The sequence below is a fragment of the Colletes latitarsis genome, chromosome 14, assembly GCF_051014445.1.
Source record: "Colletes latitarsis isolate SP2378_abdomen chromosome 14, iyColLati1, whole genome shotgun sequence".
NCBI lineage: Eukaryota > Metazoa > Arthropoda > Insecta > Hymenoptera > Colletidae > Colletes > Colletes latitarsis.
Genome location: NC_135147.1, coordinates 9,454,004 through 9,473,474, shown reverse-complemented (window position 1 = coordinate 9,473,474; position 19,471 = coordinate 9,454,004).

Here is a 19,471-nt window from a genome sequence, read left to right as displayed (position 1 = left end):
GCAAAATCATGAGCCAGATGCAGGCATAACACAGACCTGACCCAGACATAACCGGTGTTATCCTCTAAAATGTGGATCGAAACCACGTTTAATTGTCTGTTTCAGTGTGGTACCACATTACTACGTGATTCAAACCAGAAAAAACGCAGGATCTGGCCAACAAGCATGCGAACAAGGCAAAATAATGAGCCAGATGCAGGCATAACACAGACCTAACCCAGACCTAACCGGCGTTATCCTCTAAAATATTGATCGAAACCTGGTTTAATTGACTGTTTCAATGTGGTACCACATTACTGCGTGATTCAAAGAGGAAAAAACCCAGGATCTAGCCAACAATTATATGAAAATGCATAATCATGAGCCAGATGCGGGCATAACCCAGACCTAACCCAGACCTAACCGGTGTTATCCTCTAAAATATTGATCGAAACCAGGTTTAATTGACCGTTTCAGTGCGGTACCACATTACTACGTGATTCAAACCGGGGAAAACCCAGGATCTGGCCAACAAGTATGCGGAAAAGGCAAAATCATGAGCCAGATGTGGGCATAACCCAGACCTAACCCAGACCTAACCGGTGTTATCCTCTAAAATATTGATCGAATCCAGGTTTAATTGTCTGTTTCAGTGTGGTACCACATTACTACGTGATTCAAACCAGAAAAAACACAGGATCTGGCCAACAAGCATACGAACAAGGCAAAATAATGAGCCAGATGCAGGCATAACACAGACCTAACCCAGACCTAACCGGCGATATCCTCTAAAATATTGATCGAAACCTGGTTTAATTGACTGTTTCAATGTGGTACCACATTACTGCGTGATTCAAAGAGGAAAAAACCCAGGATCTAGCCAACAATTATATGAAAATGCATAATCATGAGCCAGATGCGGGCATTACCCAGATCTAACCCAGACCTAACCGGTGTTATCCTCTAAAATATTGATCGAAACCACGTTTAATTGTCTGTTTCAGTGTGGTATCACATTACTACGTGATTCAAACCAGAAAAAAAACCAGGATCTGGCCAACAAGCATGCGAACAAGGCAACATCATGAGCCAGATGCGGACATAACCCATACCTATCCCAGACCTAACCGGTGTTATCCTCTAAAATGTGGATCGAAACCAGGTTTAATTGACTGTTTCTATGTGGTACCACATTACTGCGTGATTCAAACAGGAAAAAACCCAGGATCTAGCCAACAAGTATATGAAAAATGCAAAATCATGAGCCAGTTGGGGGCATAACCCAGACCTAACCCAGACCTAACCGGTGTTATCCTCTAAAATATTGATCGAAACCACGTTTAATTGTCTGTTTCAGTGTGGTATCACACTACTACATGATTCAAACCCGAAAAAACCCAGGATCTGGCTAACAAGCATGCGAACAAGGCAAAATCATGAGCCAGATGCAGGCATAACCCAGACCTAACCCAGACCTAACCGGTGTTATCCTCTAAAATGTGGATCGAAAACACGTTTAATTGTCTGTTTCAGTGTGGTACCACTTTACTACGTGATTCTAACCAGAAAAAAACCAGGATCTGGCCAACAAGCATGCGAACAAGGCAAAATCATGAGCCAGATGCGGACATAACCCATACCTATCCCAGACCTAACCGGTGTCATCCTGTAAAATGTGGATCGAAACCAGGTTTAATTGACTGTTTCAGTGTGGTACCACATTACTACGTGATTCACACCCGAAAAAACCCAGGTTCTGGCGAACAAGAATGCGGTGATGGCAAAATCATGAGCCAGATGCTGGCATAACCCATACCTAACCCAGACCCAACCGGTGTTATCCTCTAAAATATTGATCGAAACCACGTTTAATTGTCTGTTTCAGTGTGGTACCACATTACTACGTGATTCAAACCAGAAAATACACAGGATCTGGCCAACAAGCATGCGAACAAGGCAAAATCATAAGCCAGATGCAGGCATAACACAGACCTAACCCAGACCTAACCGGCGTTATCCTCTAAAATATTGATCGAAACCACGTTTAATTGTCTGTTTCAGTGTGGTACCACATTACTACGTGATTCAAACCAGAAAAAACACAGGATCTGGCCAACAAGCATACGAACAAGGCAAAATAATGAGCCAGATGCAGGCATAACACAGACCTAACCCAGACCTAACCGGCGATATCCTCTAAAATATTGATCGAAACCTGGTTTAATTGACTGTTTCAATGTGGTACCACATTACTGCGTGATTCAAAGAGGAGAAAACCCAGGATCTAGCCAACAATTATATGAAAATGCATAAACATGAGCCAGATGCGGGCATAACCCAGACCTAACCCAGACCTAACCGGCGATATCCTCTAAAATATTGATCGAAACCTGGTTTAATTGACTGTTTCAATGTGGTACCACATTACTGCGTGATTCAAAGAGGAAAAAACCCAGGATCTAGCCAACAATTATATGAAAATGCATAATCATGAGCCAGATGCGGGCATAACCCAGACCTAACCCAGACCTAACCGGTGTTATCCTCTAAAATGTGGATCGAAAACACGTTTAATTGTCTGTTTCAGTGTGGTACCACTTTACTACGTGATTCTAACCAGAAAAAAACCAGGATCTGGCCAACAAGCATGCGAACAAGGCAAAATCATGAGCCAGATGCGGACATAACCCATACCTATCCCAGACCTAACCGGTGTTATCCTCTAAAATATTGATCGAATCCAGGTTTAATTGTCTGTTTCAGTGTGGTACCACATTACTACGTGATTCAAACCAGAAAAAACACAGGATCTGGCCAACAAGCATACGAACAAGGCAAAATAATGAGCCAGATGCAGGCATAACACAGACCTAACCCAGACCTAACCGGCGATATCCTCTAAAATATTGATCGAAACCTGGTTTAATTGACTGTTTCAATGTGGTACCACATTACTGCGTGATTCAAAGAGGAGAAAACCCAGGATCTAGCCAACAATTATATGAAAATGCATAAACATGAGCCAGATGCGGGCATAACCCAGACCTAACCCAGACCTAACCGGCGATATCCTCTAAAATATTGATCGAAACCTGGTTTAATTGACTGTTTCAATGTGGTACCACATTACTGCGTGATTCAAAGAGGAAAAAACCCAGGATCTAGCCAACAATTATATGAAAATGCATAATCATGAGCCAGATGCGGGCATAACCCAGACCTAACCCAGACCTAACCGGTGTTATCCTCTAAAATATTGATCGAAACCAGGTTTAATTGACCGTTTCAGTGCGGTACCACATTACTACGTGATTCAAACCGGGGAAAACCCAGGATCTGGCCAACAAGTATGCGGAAAAGGCAAAATCATGAGCCAGATGTGGGCATAACCCAGACCTAACCCAGACCTAACCGGTGTTATCCTCTAAAATATTGATCGAATCCAGGTTTAATTGTCTGTTTCAGTGTGGTACCACATTACTACGTGATTCAAACCAGAAAAAACACAGGATCTGGCCAACAAGCATACGAACAAGGCAAAATAATGAGCCAGATGCAGGCATAACACAGACCTAACCCAGACCTAACCGGCGATATCCTCTAAAATATTGATCGAAACCTGGTTTAATTGACTGTTTCAATGTGGTACCACATTACTGCGTGATTCAAAGAGGAAAAAACCCAGGATCTAGCCAACAATTATATGAAAATGCATAATCATGAGCCAGATGCGGGCATTACCCAGATCTAACCCAGACCTAACCGGTGTTATCCTCTAAAATATTGATCGAAACCACGTTTAATTGTCTGTTTCAGTGTGGTATCACATTACTACGTGATTCAAACCAGAAAAAAAACCAGGATCTGGCCAACAAGCATGCGAACAAGGCAACATCATGAGCCAGATGCGGACATAACCCATACCTATCCCAGACCTAACCGGTGTTATCCTCTAAAATGTGGATCGAAACCAGGTTTAATTGACTGTTTCTATGTGGTACCACATTACTGCGTGATTCAAACAGGAAAAAACCCAGGATCTAGCCAACAAGTATATGAAAAATGCAAAATCATGAGCCAGTTGGGGGCATAACCCAGACCTAACCCAGACCTAACCGGTGTTATCCTCTAAAATATTGATCGAAACCACGTTTAATTGTCTGTTTCAGTGTGGTATCACACTACTACATGATTCAAACCCGAAAAAACCCAGGATCTGGCTAACAAGCATGCGAACAAGGCAAAATCATGAGCCAGATGCAGGCATAACCCAGACCTAACCCAGACCTAACCGGTGTTATCCTCTAAAATGTGGATCGAAAACACGTTTAATTGTCTGTTTCAGTGTGGTACCACTTTACTACGTGATTCTAACCAGAAAAAAACCAGGATCTGGCCAACAAGCATGCGAACAAGGCAAAATCATGAGCCAGATGCGGACATAACCCATACCTATCCCAGACCTAACCGGTGTCATCCTGTAAAATGTGGATCGAAACCAGGTTTAATTGACTGTTTCAGTGTGGTACCACATTACTACGTGATTCACACCCGAAAAAACCCAGGTTCTGGCGAACAAGAATGCGGTGATGGCAAAATCATGAGCCAGATGCTGGCATAACCCATACCTAACCCAGACCCAACCGGTGTTATCCTCTAAAATATTGATCGAAACCACGTTTAATTGTCTGTTTCAGTGTGGTACCACATTACTACGTGATTCAAACCAGAAAATACACAGGATCTGGCCAACAAGCATGCGAAGAAGGCAAAACCATGAGCCAGATGCGGGCATAACCCAGACCTAACCCAGACCGAAATGGTGTTAACCTCTAAAATATTGATCGAAACCAGGTTTAATTGACTGTTTCAGTGTGGTGCCACATTACTACCTGGTTCAAACCAGAAGAGACCCAGGATCCGGCCAACAAGTATTCGAAAAAGGCGACAGTATAAGCCAGATGCGGGCATATCCCAGAGTTAACACAGACCTAACCGTTGTTATCCTCTAAAATATTGATGGAAACCAGGTTTAATTGACTGTTTCACTGTGGTACCACATTACTATATTATTCAAACAGGGAAAAACCCAGGATCTGGCCAACAAGTATGCGAACAAGGCAAAATCATGAGCCAGATGCAGGCATAACCCATACCTCGTGGGGGCGCCCGTACAGGCTTGTAATGGACAAGCTTCGTCCATGGGCGCCCCCTCTGACGGAGACTCTCGACCTCCAGTTTTTAGAGTAGGTGGTATCAACCCTGTTCCCGGGGTCTAACCGGGTTGGGGTACCACCTCCTCGAGAACCCTGGGAACCTGCCATCTGGTCCCAGGAACTGGAGGTCACCCCCGAGGAGATGGGCCGGGCCGTTCGTCGGATGAGGGCTCGGAGGGTTGCTCCGGGTCCCGACGGCATGCCCGGCCAGGTGTTGGCCTGTGCCCTTGGCGTCTTGAGCCCGCGGTTTGGGAGGCTGCTTAGCGGTTGCCTCCGCCGAGGGGAATTCCCCTCGCCCTGGAAGGCGGCGCGGCTGGTCCTTCTTCGGAAGGCGGGAAGGCCCGCAGGTACGCCCTCTGCGTACCGGCCGGTGTGTTTGTTGGATGAGGCGGGCAAGCTCTTTGAGCGCATAGTGGCTGCCCGCCTCTCCAACCACATGTCCACAGTGGGACCCGACTTGGCCCCCTGCCAATTCGGCTTTAGAGAGGGACGGTCCACCCTTGATGCCATCGAGCTGGTCCGTTCCCTCTCTCAGGGGGCAACCTCCCAGGGTAGGGTGGTTCTGGCGATATCACTTGATATCGTCAATGCCTTTAACACCCTGCCCTGGGAGGCGATTATGGGGGCGCTAGAGTTTCATCGGGTGCCCCCATATCTGAGGAGGATAGTTGGGTCCTACCTGAGCGACAGGTGGATCAGTTGCACCGGCCGAGACGGAGTTACGATGCGGAGGGGGGTTGTACGCGGTGTTCCGCAGGGGTCGGTTCTAGGACCCTTGCTATGGAACATCGGGTACGACTCGGTACTGCGGGCCCCTCTGCCCACTGACGTAGCGCTGGCGTGTTATGCCGATGACACGCTGGTGCTCGTCAGCGGGTCAGACTGGAGAGGGACAGCGCGCGCCGCGGAGGTGGCGGTGGCCACCGTCGTCGCCGAAATCCGCAGGCTGGGCCTAGAGGTGGCACCCCAGAAAACGGAGGCCATGTACTTTCAAAAACTTGGCCCCCGTGGGGTTCCGCCGGCCGGCCTGCGGATCCGAGTTGGGACAGCCTACGTCGAGGTGAAGGCCCATATGAAGTATCTGGGCCTGATCCTCGACAGCCGTTGGCGCTTCATCGAGCATTTCGACCGCTTGGCCCCCCGTGTGGAGAGGGCGGCTGCCGCGTTAGGCCGCCTTCTTCCGAATATCGGGGGGCCTGATGCTGGAGTCCGCCGCCTCTATGTGGAGGTGGTGCGTTCAATTGCCCTCTACGGGGCCCCAATTTGGGCCCCGCAACTGGATGCCAGCCGGCGCAGCACGGAGATGCTGCGCCGCGTCAACCGTCGGCTGGCAATCCGGGTGGTAAGAGGGTATCGCACCATCTCCCACGAGGCGGCGACTACCCTGGCGTGTCTCCCGCCCTTGGAGCTCCTAGCCTGGAGAAACCAATTGGTTTTCCGGCATTCCAGGGAGCTTCAGGAGGCTGGGAGGCCGCCAGAGGAGAGGAGGCAATCGGTCGAAGCGACGAGGCGCCATGCCCAACGGACCGTTTTGTTTGTGTGGTTCCGCCAACTAATTCAGGCTGGTGGAGCCGCACAACGGTCCGTTGGTGCAGTCCTGCTACATTGGCAAGAGTGGCAGGACAAACCGGGTAGGCTGTCCTACAGGATGACACAGGTGCTCACCGGGCATGGTTGCTTTGGTGAGTACCTGTGTCGAATCGGGAAGGAGGCGACGGCGCTGTGCCACCACTGTGGGGGCCCTCAAGACACGGCGCAGCACACGTTGGCAGCCTGCCCAGCGTGGGCAGACGAGCGCCGTGTCCTGCAACAGGAAGTTGGGAGGAACCTCTCGCTGGCTACAGTAATTGGCAAGATGGTGGCCAGCGAGAGGACATGGCAAGTGGTGGCCTCCTTCTGTGAGGTAGTTATGTCACAGAAAGAGGCCGCCGAGCGGGCGCGCGAGCTGGCCGCGCATCCCGCTCGGAGAGGGAGGGCTCGGAGAGGGAGGGCTCGGAGAGGGGCGAGGGCGAGGCGACTTTCGCCTCCTGGCCCCCTTCAGTAGCTCCTGAAGAGGTGGGCCGGCCCGTCAGCTTTCACCTCCGGCCACCACGTCGATGGCCGGGGGATGGACGGGCTGCCCGTGGGGGTTGCAGGTGCTCGGCGTTAGGGGCCCAAGCAGCGAAGTCAGCCCCGGGGCCGCGGGCGTCGGGTGACCTGGCGTCCGCGGCGGAGAAATAAGGGGGGAATGATACGTTGTCGTTCCCCCCGGGATGAGCCTCGACAGGCAAGGCGCGGCGGGGGACTCTGTGATGTCTCACTAGAGTTCCCGGTCCCCCGCCGCAGCGCCCGAGGACGGTCACCGTGGGGTTTTAGCCGGTAGGAGCCCGGCACTACCCCGAGGCCCACCCCTACTTAAGGGCCTCGGGGTGTCCATGAGGATTTCCCCACGTAAAAAAACAAAAAAAAAAAAAAGGCATAACCCATACCTAACCCAGACCTAACCGGTGTTATCCTCTAAAATATTGATCGAAACCAGGTTTAATTGACTGTTACTGTGTGGTACCACATTACTACGTGATTCAAACCAGAGAGTACCAAGGATCTGGCCAACAAGCATGCGAACAAGGCAAAATCATGAGCCAGATGCAGGCATAACCCAGACCTAACCGGTGTTGTCCTCTAAAATATTGATCGAAACCAGGTTTAATTGACTGTTTCAATGTGGTACCACATTACTGCGTGATTCAAAGAGGAAAAAACCCAGGATCTAGCCAACAATTATATGAAAATGCATAGTCATGAGCCAGATGCGGCCATAACCCAGACCTAACCGGTGTTGTCCTCTAAAATGTGGATCGAAACCAGGTCTAATTGACAGTTTCAGTGTGGTACCATATTACTACGAGATTCAAACACGAAAAAACCCAGGATCTGGCCAACAAGTATGCGAAGAAGGCAAAACCATGAGCCAGATGCGGGCATAACCCAGACCTAACCCAGACCCAAATGGTGTTAAACCTGGTTTCGATCAATATTTTAGAGATTAATTGACTGTTTCAGTGTGGTGCCACATTACTACCTGGTTCAAACCAGAAAAGACCCAGGACCCGGCCAACAAGTATGCGAAAAAGGAGACAGTATAAGCCAGATGCGGGCATATCCCAGACTTAACACAGACCAAACCGTTGTAATCCTCTAAAATGTGGATCGATACCAGGTTTAATTGACTCTTTCAGTGTGGTACCACATTACTACGTGATTCAAACCAGAAAAAACACAGGATCTGGCTAACAGGCATGCGAACAAGGCAAAATCATGAGCCAGATGCAGGCATAACACAGACCTAACCCAGACCTAACCGGCGTTATCCTCTAAAATATTGATCGAAACCAGGTTTAATTGCCTGTTTCAATGAGGTACCACATTACTGCGTGATTCAAAGAGGTAAAAACCCAGGATCTAGCCAACAATTACATGAAAATGCATAATCATGAGCCAGATGGGGGTATAACCCAGACCTAACCGATGTTGTCCTCTAAAATGTGGATCGAAACCAGGTTTAATTGACAGTTTCAGTGTGGTTCTACATAACTACGTGATCCAAACCAGAAAAAAAACCAGGATCTGGCCAACAAGCATGCGAACAAGGCAAAATCATGAGCCAGATGCAGGCATAACCCAGACCTAACCCAGACCTAACCGGTGTTATCCTCTAAAATATTGATCGCATCCAGGTTTAATTGTCTGTTTCAGTGTTGTACCACATTACTACGTGATTCAAACCCGAAAAAACCCAGGATCTGGCCAACAAGCATGCGAACAAGGCAAAATCATGAGTCAGATGCAGGCATAACCCAGACCTAACCCAGACCTAACCGGTGTTATCCTCTAAAATATTGATCGAAACCACGTTTAATTGTCTGTTTCAGTGTGGTACCACATTACAGCGTGATTCAAAGAGGAATAACCCAGGATCTAGCCAACAATTATATGAAAATGCATAATCATGAGCCAGATGCGGGTATAACCCAGACCTAACCGATGTTGTCCTCTAAAATGTGGATCGAAACCAGGGTTAATTGACAGTTTCAGTGTGGTACCACATTACTACGTGATTCAAACCAGAAAATACACAGGTTCTGGCCAACAAGCATGCGAACAAGGCAAAATCATGAGCCAGATGCAGGCATAACCCATACCTATCCCAGACCTAACCGGTGTTATCCTGTAAAATGTGGATCGAAACCAGGTTTAATTGACTGTTTCAGTGTGGTACCACATTACTACGGGATTCAAACCAGAAAAAAAACCAGGATCTGGCCAACAAGCATGCGAAGAAGGCAAAATCATGAGCCAGATGCGGGCATAACACAGACCTAACCCAGACCTAACCGGTGTTATCCTCTAAAATGTGGATCGAAACCAGGTTTAATTGACTGTTTCTATGTGGTACCACATTACTGCGTGATTCAAACAGGAAAAAACCGAAGATGTAGCCAACAAGTATATGAAAAATGCAAAATCATGAGCCAGTTGGGGGCATAACACAGACCTAACCCAGACCTAACCGGTGTTATCCACTAAAATATTGATCGAAACCACGTTTAATTGTCTGTTTCAGTGTGGTATCACACTACTACATGATTCAAACCCGAAAAAACCCAGGATCTGGCTAACAAGCATGCGAACAAGGCAAAATCATGAGCCAGATGCAGGCATAACCCAGACCTAACCCAGACCTAACCGGTGTTATCCTCTAAAATGTGGATCGAAACCAGGATTAATTGACTGTTTGAGTGTGGTACCACATTACTACGTGATCCAAACCAGAAAAACACAGGATCTGGCTAACAAGCATGCGAACAAGGCAAAATCATGAGCCAGATGCAGGCATAACCCAGACCTAACCCAGACCTAACCGGTGTTATCCTCTAAAATGTGGATCGAAACCACGTTTAATTGTCTGTTTCAGTGTGGTACCACATTACTACGTGATTCAAACCAGAAAAAAAACCAGGATCTGGCCAACAAGCATGCGAACAAGGCAAAATCATGAGCCAGATGCGGACATAACCCATACCTATCCCAGACCTAACCGGTGTTATCCTGTAAAATGTGGATCGAAACCAGGTTTAATTGACTGTTTCAGTGTGGTACCACATTACTACGTGATTCAAACCAGAAAAAAAACCAGGTTCCTGCCAACAAGCACGCGAAGAAGGCTAAATCATGAGCCAGATGCGGGCATAACCCAGACCTAACCGGTGTTCTCCTCTAAAATATTGATCGAAACCAGGTTTAATTGACTGTTTCAATGTGGTACCACATTACTGCGTGATTCAAAGAGGAAAAAACCCAGGATCTAGCCAACAATTATATGAAAATGCATAATCATGAGCTAGATGCGGGCATAACCCAGACCTAACCCAGACCTAACCAGTGTTATCCTCTAAAATGTGGACCGAAACAACGTTTAATTGTCTGCTTCAGTGTGGTACCACATTACTACGTGATTCAAACCAGAAAAAAAACCAGGATCTGGCCAACAAGCATGCGAACAGGGCAAAATCATGAGCCAGATGCGGACATAACCCATACCTATCCCAGACCTAACCGGTGTTATCCTCTAAAATGTGGATCGAAACCAGGTTTAATTGACTGTTTCTATGTGGTACCACAGTACTGCGTGATTCAGACAGGAAAAAACCGAGGATGTAGCCAACAAGTATATGAAAAATGCATTATCATGAGCCAGATGCGGGCATAACCCAGACCTAACCGATGTTGTCCTCTAAAATGTGGATCGAAACCAGGTTTAATTGACAGTTTCAGTGTGGTACCACATTACTACGTGATTCAAACCAGAAAATACACAGGATCTGGCCAACAAGCATGCGAACAAGGCAAAATCATGAGCCAGATGCAGGTATAACACAGACCTTACCCAGACCTAACCGGTGTTATCCTCTAAAATGTGGATCGAAACCAGGTTTAATTGACTGTTTCTATGTGGTACCACATTACTGCGTGATTCAGACAGGAAAAAACCGAGGATGTAGCCAACAAGTATATGAAAAATGTAAAATCTTGAGCCAGATGCGGGCATAACCCAGACCTAACCGGTGTTGTCCTCTAAAATATTGATCGAAACCAGGTTTAATTGACTGTTTCAATGTGGTACCACATTACTGCGTGATTCAAAGAGGAAAAAACCCAGGATCTAGCCAACAATTATATGAAAATGCATAATCATGAGCCAGATGCGGGCATAACCCAGACCTAACCGTTGTTATCCTCTAAAATATTGATCGAAACCAGGTTTAATTGACTGTTTCACTGTAGTACCACATTACTATATTATTCAAACAGGGAAAAACCCAATATCTGGCCAACAAGTATGCGAACAAGGCAAAATCATGAGCCAGATGCGGGCATAACCCAGTCCTAACCCAGACCTAACCGGTGTTATCCTCTAAAATGTGGATCGAAACCAGGTTTAATTGACAGTTTCAGTGTGGTACCATATTACTACGAGATTCAAACACGAAAAAACCCAGGATCTGGCTAACAAGCATGCGAACAAGGCAAAATCATGAGCCAGATGCAGGCATAACCCAGACCTTTTTTTTTTTTTTTTTTTTTTTTTATCGTGGTGAAATCCTCATGGACACCCCGGCTCTCTGGGGGGGAGGCCGGGGTAGTGCCGGACTCTTACCGGCTAAAACACCACGGTGACCGCCTGCGCCCTTTATCTGGGGAGAGTCACGGGAACCAAACTAGCGATACTACCGTGACTCTCCCCGTTGGCGCAACGCCCTACTACGGGCCCTTCCCGGGGGAGGAGATGTGATCCTCCTCCCCCGATGGGGGGCAACCATGATTGATTGCCCCCCGGCGACGCCGCGCGGTCACACGCGACGTCGCCCCACTCGTGCCGTTGCTACTAGCCGCGACCGGGCCCCCACCCGATCGCGACCACGGCTGCGGGGCCGGCTAACACTGCCGCCCCCGCTAAATGGGGCCCCTGTCACGGGCCCCCGGTCCGGTGATGGGCTGGGTGCGAGAGGGAATGAGGGAATAAAGTCCCTCACCTCGCACCACAAACACCATCACCGACCCCTTCGCGCTCCCCCTGCCACGGGGAGCGGTGGAGGGTCTTACGGTCGGCGTCGCCGCCTGCCCCCCACCTCCTCACGCGCCCTCTCGGCGTCTTCCTTGGCGGCCATGACCTCTTCACAAAACAAGGCCATGGCCGCCCACGCCTCCTCGCTGCCGACCATTGCCCGTATGACGGCCGGCAGCGAGAGGTCCGCTCCAATCGCTCTAACGAGGACACCGCGCTGAGCTGCCCACGCCGGACAAATTTCCAACGTGTGCTGCGCGGTGTCCTCCCTTCCCCTGCAATGATGGCACGCAGCCGTCGCCTCCCGCCCTATCCGATGCAGGTACCGACCGAAGCAACCGTGTCCGGTCAGTACCTGTGTCAGGCGGTAGGTGGGCGTACCCCAGCTACGGCCCACCCAGGCATAAAACACTGGGCGGACCGCCGCGGCGACGCGATCATCCTGCTGGTCTGGCTTCGATAACCAGACCAGCCACCGACTATAGACGCGTCGCCGCGCCTGGCTCCGGGCCCTGGCGGCCTCCTCGCCATGCGGGTCCACGCCCCGCTGGCGAAGGTTGCAGAGGCTTTGATACACCTCTGCGTCCATTTTCGCCAGCAGGTGAAACGGTGCGGAACCCGCTAGCAAGGTGGCGGCTGTGTAGGAGATCGTGCGATAACCCCGCACGACTCTGATGGCGACCAACCTCTGTAACCGACGGAGTACAAATGCACCCCGCCGATTGGCCATCAGACCGCCGGCCCATATCGGCGCGCCATAAAGCGCCATGGACTGGACGACTCCCAAATACAGCCGCCGTGCCGCCATGTTGGGTCCCCCGAGATTAGGCATTATGCGGCCTAACGCGGCCACTGCCCTCTCGATACGGGGACCCAACCCTTCCAAATGATGCCCGAACCGCCAGTAGCTGTCGAGGGTGAGGCCCAGATACTTCATCCGGCGCCCCACCGCGACTTGGGCTCCGCCCACCCGTAGAGACGCCTGGCGCGGCACCCCGCGACCACTGACGTTACACAGCCAGATGGCCTCGGTCTTCTGGGGTGCCACGCGCAACCCCAGACGCTCCACTTCGGCAACGACTCGTGCCGTCCCTTCCTCCGCGAGGGCCACGGCCCTCCTCCACGTGTCCCCGTCGGCTATCACCAGGGTGTCGTCGGCATAACAAATCAACGACACGCCGACGGGGAGTTCTGCCCGCAGCACCGCATCGTAGGCCAAGTTCCACAAGAGCGGCCCTAGGACCGACCCCTGTGGAACCCCGCGGTGCACCGCTCTCTGCTCCATCCCGTTCCGACCCGAATATTGGACTACCCTGCCCCGAAGATAATCCCCGATCAGTCGGCATAGATAGGCGGGCACCCGGTGGTACTGGAGTGCCCGACCTATCGCCCCCCAGGAGACGGTATTGAAGGCGTTGGCAATGTCTAATGAGACTGCCAACGCCACACCCCCCCGGGAGATTGCCGATTCCGCCAGGGTCCGCACTGTCGCTATGGCGTCGACTGTGGAGCGGCCCCGGCGAAAGCCGAACTGTCGGTCGGCCAGATCGGGGCCGACGCGGGACAGGTGCCCCTCGAGACGGGATACAATGACCCGCTCGAGGAGCTTCCCAGCCTCGTCCAGCAAGCATATCGGGCGGAACGCGGATGGAGAGTCCGCGGGCTTCCCAGGCTTGTGAAGGAGGACCAACCTCGCTACCTTCCACATGGGGGGGAACTGACCGGTCCGCAGGCACGCGTCAAAGACGCTAATCAGCCCGGCCCCCAGAACGCCCACCGCTACTGCCCAGGCCCTGCCAGGTATGCCGTCCGGTCCTGGCGCCGTCTTCTTGGCAGCCATTCTCCGGACGGCCCTGGCCAGCTCCTCCTCGGAGACCCCCAGTTCGTCGGACCACCAAGGCGGGTGATCCGGCTGTGGCTCGGGGGGATGCAGGAACGCCTCTCCCCCAACGGGGAAGAGGACGCGCATAGTTTCCCCGAGCAGCTGGGGGTCGAGACTCTCTGTGATCGGGGGCGCCCATGATCGCATCTTCCCTGCGACCATATGATAAGGGCGCCCCCATGGATTTGCATCCAGAGAGCCGAGGAGCTCCGTCCATGCCTGGGCTTTCGCGGTTGCGATGGCCCGGCGGAGGGTCCTTCGCGCCAGGGAAAATTCCCCGCGCAACCTCACCACCTCTGCCTCCGTCGCCCCGCGCCGTCTCCTGGCGCGGGTGTACTGGCGTCGAGCGAGGACACACCGAGTGCGTAAGTCCTCGATCTCGCCCGACCACCAGTACACGGACCCCCCTCGGCTCGGGGCGGTGGCCCGCGGCATGACTGCGTCGCATAAGGACGTCATAGTCTCGCGGAACCAACGCGCCCCAGCAGAAGGATTGCCGAGGGTCCGGCGTGGCATCTCCTGCCATGCCACAACGGAGGCTGCCATCGCTAGGGCGTCCGGGTCCAGCCTCTTGGCGGACCAGCGTGGCGCCAGGTGTACTTCCCTGCCCGGTTGGCGGGGTCCATTTACGCCGGGGGTCGCGGATACGGTAAACGTTATATAGAGGTGGTCGCTTAACGTGGCCACCTCTTCCGCAACCCTCCAGTCGGACACACGGCGCGCTATGGCGGGGCTCGCCAACGAAATGTCGACGATCGACTCGCCCCGCGCGTGCACGCACGTGCTCACGGCCCCTTCATTCAAAACTACGAGGCCGTGACCCGCCGCCCATTCGAGCATCGCGTCGCCCTTCACGGTCGTCCTGGGGCAGCCCCACGCTGCAGCGTGGGCGTTGAAATCACCCAGGACGAGTACCCCACTGGCGAGATGTGGGGAGATGCGTCTCCCCACCTCGTCGAGGTACGCCTCAAATTCGCTGAGGCCCATAGCGGGCGACGCGTAACACCCGGCAACCACCAGTTCCCCCCACTTCACCGCCACAAAACCGTGGCCCCTCCCCACGACAGAGCACGGCAGCGTGCCGCGTCCGTACTGCCAAGTGATCGCCGAGACACCGTTAAGGTCCCCTACCCAAGCTGGGTGTTTGGGGACACGGTAGGGCTCGGCGATCACGGCCATCCCAATGTTCCACTGCCGGAGGGTTTGAAGCATGAGATCCTGGGCCCCCCGGCAGTGGTTCAAATTGACCTGGAGGAGGCGTTGAGACATTATCGGGTCTCACCCGCGGCCTCCTCCAGGCCTCCCCTTCCAACGTTTAGGGGCGCCTCTGCGCGCCCCGGATCTTTGCCGCCGTACGAGGCCATCACCCCACGACTAAGGGGCTCTGACCCGCACGGCGACTGTGCTGCCGCTTGTGGTGGGGGCTCTGCAGCACCCCCACCAGACAGCACGCCTTCCGATTTCGTGGAGGTGGAGGGCGCTGAGTCGTTAGGCGCCACATCCACCTCCATCATCTCCGTCATCGGCGGGGGTGCGGGTGCACACCCTACCACCTTCACTGCCGCCGCGACAGGTGCTGGGGCGGGAGTAAACCCCGACGCCACAGCAGGGGACGGCTGGGAACAAGCCGCCCCCTGAACATCCATCGCGACGGACAGCGGTGCCGGCTCAACACCAACCGGCACCGTGGATGGGGGCACAACCGCACCCCTTGTCTTCTTCCCCTTCCGTTTGGGGGGACGGCACGCCGCACCACCCATTCGGTGATCCGCTGGCCGCCCCAAGCCCACACAAAGGGGGCATTTAGGGGCGGCCGTGCACTCCCGCGCAGTGTGAGAGGCCCCTCCGCAGCGGTAGCAGAGGCCGCTGCGATCAACGGTGCTGGTGCACCGCTGCCGGACATGGCCGAACTCTAGGCAGCGGTGACACTGCAGCGGCCTCGCTGCGAGGACTGCCAGCCGGGCCTCGAAGAAGCCGACCATAAGTCGGCCGGACTTCGCGAGCTTGGTTGCAGCGCGAAGGGGACAGCGGGCCCAGGCAGTAAACATGCCCGAGCTGTCCCGACGGAGGTCACCAACGTTGACCTCCGCTTCGCCGCAACCCCCGGCTGTGGCAAGGGCCTCCCTGACAGCCTGCTGGGTGGCTGCCTCCGACAGGCCGGACACCCTTAACTCGGCCTGTTTTTGGGGGCAAGCCACCCGAACACCCTCGACCTGAAGGGCCCCCTCGAGACGCGCCCTCAGGGCTGTCGCCTTCTCCTTTCCCTTTTCGCCAGGGATCGCTAGAAGCAGCGCCCCGGTGACCGCCCTGGTTGGACGCATCCCTGTGATCCCGAGATCTTTGCAGATCCCGGGCATCACCCTTGTAAGTAAGGGGCCCAAATCCTTTTCGCGCCCAGCGGCGGCGGTCACCGAGACAGCCGCATTTTTCGGCAGCCTCGGTACCTTGACCGCCGCGGGCTGGGCACCAACCTTCCTCTTACTGGCAGCTGCAGTATTTGCGGCTGGCCGGTTGGCTGCGGGTAGTTTCCCGCTTTTCGCGGAGGCTGCGGTAGGAGTCGAACCCCTATCACCGCCTTTGCCTTTACCCCTCCTAACCACCTCAGCCCAGGAGCCCAACACACCACTGGTGGGGGCAGGGACGGGCTGTGGCGCGGTGTCCTTCGCGGGTCGGGCGGACTTGCCGCTATCCGCCCTGGGAGGTGGCTGAGGGGGACTTTGCGCGGCCTTCGTTGGCGCCTTCGATTTCGGGGCGGATGCGGGGCAATTACCAGCACCACTCCTCGCCGGGGTTGGCTTTGCGGGTGCCCCGGGCGCTTTCACGGGGGCTGACGCGCCCCCATGTTTTGCCACTGCGGCTCCCTTCGTCTTCCCTTTTACCGTAACTGTCTCCGCCGGCTTAGCACATTTCGATGAGCTCGCCGGGGCCGGGGCCGCTCCCACGGATGCAGCTGGGGCCAGTCGACCTCTCCCGAGTGGCGGGCGGGACACAGCCCGCCAAACCGCTTCAAAGCGGGCATCTATCCGGCCCTCCACGGCCGATAAGTGCCCCGCCATCTCGGAAACCCTTTGCACGACTTCGGTCATCATGACCACCAAAGGATTTCCGGAGGCGGGACTCTCCTCCTCGCACGGGACCGGCCGAAGTGCAGACGACGGTCCAGGGACCGCCGCCTCGACATCCATTCCGGAGTCCCCCCCGTCAAACGTGGATGGAAGGAGGCCCCTCCGGCGCGGTCGAGGGACACAGGGAAGCGCGTGGTCCAGTGGCGTATCGCCAGCCACCTCCTCTCCCACTTTCAACAGCCTCCGCTGCTCCTCTTTGGACCTTAGGCGGCCCACTTCCCGCCTAAGGTGCTCCAACTCCCTGTCCTTGACCCTCACGGTCTCGGACAGGGTGGTGGCGGTCTTATCCGCCACCTCCAGTCTCTTCTCGAGGGCCTTGGCCCTCCGCTCCCATTCGCCTTGGCGAATAACTACCTCCCGGGCCGGCCTGTTGGGATTTTCGGCACGGTCAGCTCTGCCGTGCAGTTCCTCGGCGCTGACCATTGCCACCCGAGCTGCCAAACGGAGTCCGCGGATGTCCGTCGTCTTGAGGTGGCTTGCGGTGTCTGCCACCTTGACGACGGACTCCAATTGCTCCTTAAGCCGGCCCAGGAGCTCGTCCAATTTCATGACCTCCGCTATATTGCGGAGGTCTCCCTGCTTTGGCAGGGCCTTCATCCCTGGACCCAACTTTTTTGGGTCCGCAAAGATACCCCTAGGCCTGCCAGCCCCGGGGCCCTTCCTTTTCCTTTTCCGGGGCCCATAATCCTCTTCGCCTGAGTCGACGCTCTCACTTTCGTTGGCGGTAGATCGGTTTGGCGCCCATTCAGCTTCGTCCATAGAGCCGTCGTCGATGAGGGTAATGGACTCCCCGACGCACGACGTAGCCACGTCTTTGCCCTGGACCGCGACGCTCAGCGAGAGCTGCGGTCCCGCGGCACCATGCCTCTTCCGAGGAGGAGAATCTTTCCCCGCCTTACGCCACTCCGTGGCATTTAGCCGCTCCAGGCTAACTACGGGGACGGGACTGTACCTCTGATGGTCATCCTGCCCCCCAAGGTGGATCCCCAGGTGAGGATTAACCACGTCCACAACCCTGACCGTGGGTTTAACCCCACCAGGGAGTGGTCCATCAATCCCATTGCCGATAAAATCCTTCTCATTTGCCGATATGCTTGCCTGTCCGTTCTCTGTGTTTCCAGTCCTGTTTGTTTGTGTTTGAGAGTTAAGATCCATTATTAATCCCACGAGTGTGGTCGGAAAACAGGTCACCCCAGGCAGAGCCGCCTTGCGTGGGGAAGCCTAATACTCCGGGGGTTCGGCAGGTGCCCCCGGAGGTGGTCGCTAGGGATTGGGCCTTCTCTCCCAACCATGCATCCCATCGCCGCGCACCATAACTTAGGATTAGAGGGTAATTTATAGAGTTACCATCCTCGCGGCCCAGGCGGTTAAGCCAAGGCCCCCGTTCCTCCTGCCGTCACGTACCATTCACAAAACTAAAAATGGAGTTGTGAATGGGTCGTTGCGACGACCAACAGGAGGTTTACGGTGTGATTAGCATCAGGTACCTCGGGGTCGCTACGCCCCGTACTGCGCCGGACACCTGGCCGGACACAGCCCCTGAGGGGGCATAACCCAGACCTAACCCAGACCTAACCGGTGTTATCCTCTAAAATATTGATCGAAACCACGTTTAATTGTCTCTTTCAGTGTGGTACCACATTAGTACGTGATTCAAACAAGAAAAAAACCAGGATCTGGCCAACAAGCATGCGAACAAGGCAAAATCATGAGCCAGATGCGGACATAACCCATACCTATCCCTGACCTAACCGGTGTTATCCTGTAAAATGTGGATCGAAACCTGGTTTAATTGACTGTTTCAGTGTGGTACCACATTACTACGTGATTCAAACCAGAAAAAAAACCAGGATCTGGCCAACAAGCATGCGAAGATGGCAAAATCATGAGCCAGATGCGGGCATAACCCAGACCTAACCGGTGTTGTCCTCTATAATATTGATCGAAACCAAGTTTAATTGAGTGCTCAATGTGGTACCACATTACTGCGTGATTCAAAGAGGAAAAAACCCAGGATCTAGCCAACAATTATATGAAAATGCATAATCATGAGCCAGATGCGGGCATAACCCAGACCTAACCGTTGTTATCCTCTAAAATATTGATCGAAACCAGGTTTAATTGACTGTTTCACTGTGGTACCACATTACTATATTATTCAAAC